Source organism: Elephas maximus, chromosome 20 (assembly GCF_024166365.1).
Source record: "Elephas maximus indicus isolate mEleMax1 chromosome 20, mEleMax1 primary haplotype, whole genome shotgun sequence".
Taxonomy (NCBI): domain Eukaryota; kingdom Metazoa; phylum Chordata; class Mammalia; order Proboscidea; family Elephantidae; genus Elephas; species Elephas maximus.
In genome coordinates this window covers 80,097,246-80,104,442 of record NC_064838.1, presented here as the reverse complement: position 1 = coordinate 80,104,442, position 7,197 = coordinate 80,097,246, and positions in this window count along the sequence as shown.

Genomic DNA, 7,197 nt, shown 5'->3' with positions numbered 1-7,197 from the left:
AGTCATTAGTGTTTAATATGTCAAATCTATTCTTGAGATGGTCTCTAAATTCAAGTAGGATGTATTCAAGGTCGCACTTCAGCTCATGTGGACTTATTCTAATTCTCTTCAGTTTCAACTTGGACTTGCATATGAACTATATATATATGTATAATAGTGAAATTATATATAAGAAAAAAAATACACCAAATCAACAATTTCTACATGTACAATTTGGTGAAATTAGTTACATTCTTCATGTTGTGTAACCATTTTCGCTATCCTTTTCCAAATCATTCCAACACCATTAACATACATGCAATGCCTCCTAAGCAAAAATTCCTTCTTTCTCCTTCCTTCTCACCCCTGATAACTACTAATAATCCTTCTTTTCTATATTTTTGCTTATTTCAAATAAATGAGTTCATACAATATTTGTTCTTTTGAGATTGACTTATTCTGCTCAGCATGATATTTCAAGGTTCGGCCATGCAGTGGCTCGTGTGACATGCGTCAGAATTTCCTTTCTTTTTATGATTGAGTAGTCTTTCTCTGAGTGTGTATGTACCACATTTTGCTTATCCATTAATTTGTTGATGAACGTTTCAGTTGTTTCCTCCTTTCGACTATTATGAAAAGTGCTGTAATGAACTTTGCTCAGGTGAATGCTGTTTATTTTTTAAAATACCATTTTGGCAACACATACTGGTGATGGCTGCACAACATAGTAATCGAAATCGGTGTCACTGAATTGTACATAAAAATGTTTAATTGGCAGGTTTATGTATAAACCCAGTGCCATCGAGTCGATTCCGACTCATAGCGACCCTATAGGACAGAGTAGAACTGCCCCATAGAGTTTCCAAGGAGCGCCTGGCGGATTCGAACTGCCAACCCTTTGGTTGGCAGCTATAGCACTTAACCACTATGCCACCAGGGTTTCCCTGTTTATGTGTATATATATATATGTTTATATGTTTATGTGTATATATATATATGCATATACCAAAATAAAAATGTTTTAAATCACCCCTGTAAATAAACTTTGTGTATTATTATTCAGGATAGCACCTTTAAAATCGAGACACACTGGAAATGTCATTTTGTACCCACTACACATTTCTACCTTTCTTAAACATTTACTGTCATTTGATAGTTTCAGATAATACATAATAACTATGCACACCCACGGTACATTGTATGTTAACGCAGTTCATTTATTTCTTTACCACAAAAGAAATAATTGCAAAATTTGCATATGCAGAAAAAAAAATTAAGAAGTAATAAGCATAAGCCAGTGAATCTACTCAATATTCCAAATAATTTCTTGTTTATTCTGAACCCTCACTGGGAATAGACAGAAACATTTTTCATTTCACCTATGAGACATGATCATGCCTTAAGCTACATTCATTAAAAAAAAAAAAAAAAGTATTCCTGATGTTTAGCAAAGTGCTGTTATTTGATACATTTCAGTGATTTTTCATATTTCTTGCTTTTTTTATGTGATAATTCTAGTACTATAGTACGCAATGTGCTACTCTAGGAGATATTGTTTAAAGATCCAACGACCTCACTAATTGCTAACAATTATCCACCAGATAACCTCAGGAAGCTGATGCCTTTATGTTACTCAGGAGCTTTGCTACAATTACCTACTTCTCTGGTACACATTTGGAAGTGGTGAAGTCATACTTGGTCTTATTCTTCTGATTTCTTTCCAAACTAATTTTCCCCTCAAGTGCTTCCCTGTCTCCTGGGATGCCAAATTCCCTCTGGCTACACTCTAATTGGGAAAGACCCAGACTTTCCCTATCAAAGCATGACTGCCCTTCCAGATTATCTAGACTAACTTCCTTTCCACCCTTTCCATTAAAACTGAGCCTTGGAGGCTATATTCTTATTAAAAATTGGATAAGTTAATTAACCTCCTGAAGGTATTTATATTTAATTGAATGTGGATTCCTTAGATCACGGGGAAAAAGTCTTAAGGTAGAATTTAAGATACCAGAAAGAAGCAAGTTAGGAAAAAATAAAATAAAATGTATCTATATACCTTCCTTAGTGTCACTGGTGCCACTAACAAAATGCTATGTAGGCAACTGTTTATTTATAAACTCACTTCCTTCAGAAAATAGTTGTCTTGCACTGGGACAGGGGATTTATGAAATCGATTAAGTGTATATAATGATATCAGTGTACATTAAGTCTCTTTGCAAGACAGCAAGTTTTAATTACAAAAAGAATAATTATCTGAAATACCTGATGAAAATTGCACCTTTAATTTTACCAAAAAAAAAAAAAAATACATTGAACTTTATTTTACACAGCCATTGCTAAGAATCAAAATTCATAATAAAGAAATTCTGAAATTTCTTACAATCAAATGTTGAATAGACTGTTGGTGTATGATATTCACAAAGAGAATACTCAAGGAATAGCTACACAATTATAGGGATTTTCTCAAAATAAAAACACCTTTTAAACTATCATCCAGACCAAGAAACAGAATATTCTCAGAATCCCAGAAGATTTCGACCTGCTCCTTCTTAAGTCATAAACTCATTACCCACAGGGATAACTGCTTTCCTAACTTTTATTATGATATTGTTTTTTGGCCCATACATGAGTGAATACTTAGAGTATGTGCTGTTTTCAACAACATATTTGTGAGATCCTTCCTTGTTGTTGCATGTGGTTGTAGGAAATTCCTTCTCATTGTTGTATGATATTTCATTGTATAAATATATCATCATGTATTTGTCTATTCTAATGTTTATAGGGAGTTGAGTTGTTTTCCCTTTTGCTGTGAACACTTTTGCATGTCTTTCGGTGGAAATGTATATTTATTTCTCTTTGGTAGTAAACTAGGTATTGGAATATGATATATACACTCAGATTTAGTATAGGAGATGCCTCACCAATGTGTGAAACATCTGGTTGGGCCACACAATCACCAACCCTTAATATTGACTGTCATTTTAATTTTAGACATCATGTAGAGTATGTTATTTTATTCATGACTAAGAATATCCAGTTTTATGAAGTCCATTAAAGTAAAAATGCAGAATAAGGGACCAGTTAAATGTGTCTATCTGAGTGGGACTGTGGATCTTGCAACTCATGCTATTTCACTGTCATCATTGTTGCTGCCATTTCAGATAAAACTGGCCTAGGGGTGCAACAGTCCTTTGAATAAATATCGTGGGTCTCATCTATTTTATTTACTTTTTTAATCTCTCCTAAATAAATTAGGTTTAAGCAGTGATAGAATCATGTGTATATAGATACAGAATATGCCAGCTGGAAAGCACAATAAAGATTATCTTGTTAACGCCTCTCTTTTCACAGAGAAGGAATTGATTTCCAAACAAAATAGGATTTGTTAATGGTCACACTTAACTGTAAATTTAGACAGAGACTCAGACACGGTTTTCCTCCTGTTACTTTCCTTGTTCATAATATGCTTCTAGAGTGGATTTAAAGCTACATTAAAATTACTGCACTGAGTATGAAAAACACACTGGATTACTGAACATTATGACCTTTTCAGTGTATCAGATTTTGCCAGCTAGGTTATCACCAATATAGCTAGTTGTTGGTATTATCATACCTATATTGCCCTGAGTCAGCACCGACTCAATGGCACCTAACCACAACAACACACTCTAATCTGTGACAACTGTGTTATGCTTATGATCAGGGACACTGGTGTCTATGCAGAAAGAAGCAACTAAGATTAAGAAAAGGGAGGGGGGGCAATAACAGTAACTCATTATAAACAGACATTGGTAATGTCTTATGTGGACAATAATATTTTACATGGTGGGAGTATAAGAAGTATATAAATAAGAGAGGCAGAGAATGAAGGGAAAGGGTAGATATGAATTAGTGTAGGGTAGATTAAAATATTTAAATGGTAACTTTCCCTATAGAAGATCAAGATAACAAGGTCTTACAGGTCATCTGCTCAATACCCTAGTTGAATCATGAATTCCCCAAACAATGGGTCTAATGAGGGATTATTCATCCTCTACTTGCACCAATTTAGGCATAGATATCTCTTAACATATTTTACAAATCAGCTCATTCCATTTACGTGCTCTTTTATTAGCTCAAAATGCTTTGTTGAATAAACTTAAAATATCTTCTTTAGAATTCATCTTCATAATTACATCTTTTTATAGAGGCCAATATGCATATCAAATTTGACTTTAAATACTTTACAATCATCATATAGGAGAACTATGAGTTAGCTAGATGGTATCTGTACCTTCTTATGTAGAAGAAACCCACTTAAACTCTTGTTTGCTTGGAATTCAATACGATTTGAATGCACTCCTGCATGCTGCACTTCAAGACAGCAACTAGTTCATAGCTAACATTTCCAAAAGAACAAGGATTAATTGAGAAGGCATTAGGTCCAAAAGAAGCATCACGCATTGTCTTAGGCTGGGTTCTCTAGAACCGGTTAAGCATATAAGTATATACAGAGAGGGATTATGTCAAGGAAACGGCTCAGGCAGTTGTAGAGGCTGGAACGTCCTAAGCCCTTGGGTCAGGATTGAGGCTTCTCCTGATTCACAAAGCCACAGTGTCTGGTGAACCCAGGATCAGCAGACCAGAGAGCAGAGCTCACTGCAGGTAAGCTGCTAGGTAAAGACCCAGGAACTGGAGGTTGGACACACAGGAACTGGCTGCAAGATCCAAAATGAGCAAAAGCCTCCCAAGGCCTTCCAGAAAGTACACACATATTTGATGCAAGGCACATGCCCAACTGAACTCCCTTCAACTGATTGGCTACTCACAGAAGATACCATCATGGAGGTAGTAACATTATATCAAATCTCATCACGGAAGGGAACACAACATCATACTACTGTCAAATCACTGAGAATCAAGGCCCAGTCAAGTTGACAAACAACCATAACCATCACACCCATCCTTTTTTTTTTTTTTTCTTTTTCCTGCCTTCATACTTACCTTACTGTGTCTCAGGATCCCAGAAAAACTTCCACCCTGAAGACCAAAGGAATTACATTGTCTTTCTTGGGTTTTCCTGGCAGTCTGAAATATTTTCACTCAAGGGCATTTTGCAGTACAAACTAGTCAGTCTTAGATATGGAATGTGATTCAGCTTGTATAATTGTTGTATAACTTTAAGAGTGTCCTAGATTCTTGTAAGGTCCTCCCAGCACATGCCCATGTCCCTGTTTGTGAAACAACCTCATGTTCTGAGGCTTTTGTCATCAGAAAAGTACAGCAGATCCACGTGAAGTTGTCAAATGTCTTGTAAATACATTTTTATGTAATTATTTTCCAAATAATAATTTGCATATCTTTATACTTAAGGTCACCATGATCTGGAGCTGACTTGACAATAGCTAACAACAACAACAAAAACAAAAGTTCCATTGCTTTTAGTATTCACAACCTCTTTATGTAATTGCTTATAAGACACAAAAACTTTATTCAAGGCATATAATAGACTCTCCTTTTTTTTCCTTATAGGTATTAAATCCCCCACATGTCTGTCAGTTTCTTGTACTGTGGGGGCTTGTGTGTTGCTGTGATGCTGGAAGCTATGCCACCGACATTCAGATACCAGCAGGGTCGCCGATGGAGGACAGGTTTCAGCTGAGCTTCCAGACTAAGACAGAATAGGCAGAAGGACCCGGCAGCCTACTTCTGAAAAGCATTAGCCAGTGAAAACCTTATGAATAGCAGTGGAACATAGTGCTGGAAGATGAGCCCCCCAGGTTGGAAGGTACTCAAAAGACAACCAGGGAAGAGCTGCCTTCTCAAAGTTGAGTCGACCTTAATGACGTGGATGGAGTAAAGCTTTCAGGACCTTCATTTGCTGATGTGGCACAACTCAAAATGAGCAGAAACAGCTGCAAACAACTATTAATAATTGGAACCTGGAATGTACAAAGTATAAATCTAGAAAATTGGAAATCATCAAAAATGAAATGGATGCATAAACATCGATATCCTAGGCATTAGTGAGCTGAAATGGACTGGTATTGGCCATTTTGAATCAGACAATCATATAGTCTACTATGCTGGAATGACAACTTGAAGAGGAATGGTGTTGCATTCATCGTCAAAAAGAATGTTTCAAGGTCTATCCTGAAGTACAACACTGTCAGTGATAGGATAATATCCATACGCCTACAAGGAAGACCAGTTCATACAACTATTATTCAAATTTATGCATCAACCACTATGGCCAAAGATGAAGAAATAGAAGATTTTTATCAGCTGCTGCCAGTGGCCAACTGTGGAACAGACCATCAATTGCTCATTTGCAAGTTCAAGGTGAAACTGAAGAAAATCAGAGCAAGTCCACGAGAGCCAAAATATGACCTTGAGTATACCCCACATGAATTTAGAGACCATCTCAAGAATAGATTTGATGCACTGAACACTAGCGACCGAAGACTAGATGAGTTGCGGAATGACATCAAGGACATCATCCATGAAGAAAGCAAGAGGTCATTGAAAAGACAGGAAAGAAAGAAAAGACCAAGATGATTGTCAGAGGAGACTCTGAAACTTGTTCTTGAGTGTTGAGCAGCTAAAGCAAAAGGAAGAATTGATGAAGTAAAATAACTGAACAGAAGATTTCAAAGGGCCTCTCGAGAAGACAAAGTATTCTAATGACATGTGCAAAGAGCTGGAGATGGAAAACCAAAAGGGGAGAACACGCTTGTGGTTTCTCAAGCTAAAAGAACTGAATAAAAAATTCAAGCCTCGAGTTGCAATAGTGAAGGATTCCATGGGGAAAATATTAAACATCACAGAAAGCATCAAAAGAAGATGGAAGGAATATATAGAGTCATTACACCAAAAAGAATTAGTCGATATTCAACCATTTCAAGAGGTGGCATATGAACAATAACTGATGGTACTGAAGGAAGAAGTCCAAGCTGCTCTGAAGGCATTGGCGAAAAACAAGGCTCCAGGAATTGATGGAATGTCAATTGAGATGTTTCAACAAACAGATGCAGCGCTGGAGGTGCTAACTCGTCTGTGCCAAAAAATATGGAAGACAGCCTCCTGGCCAACTGACTGGAAGAGATCCATATTTATGGCTATTCCCAAGAAAGGTGATTCAACTGAATGTGGAAATTATAGAACAATATCATTAAAATCACACGCAAGCAAAATTTTGCTGAAGATCATTCAAAAACGGCTACAGCGGTATATCGACAG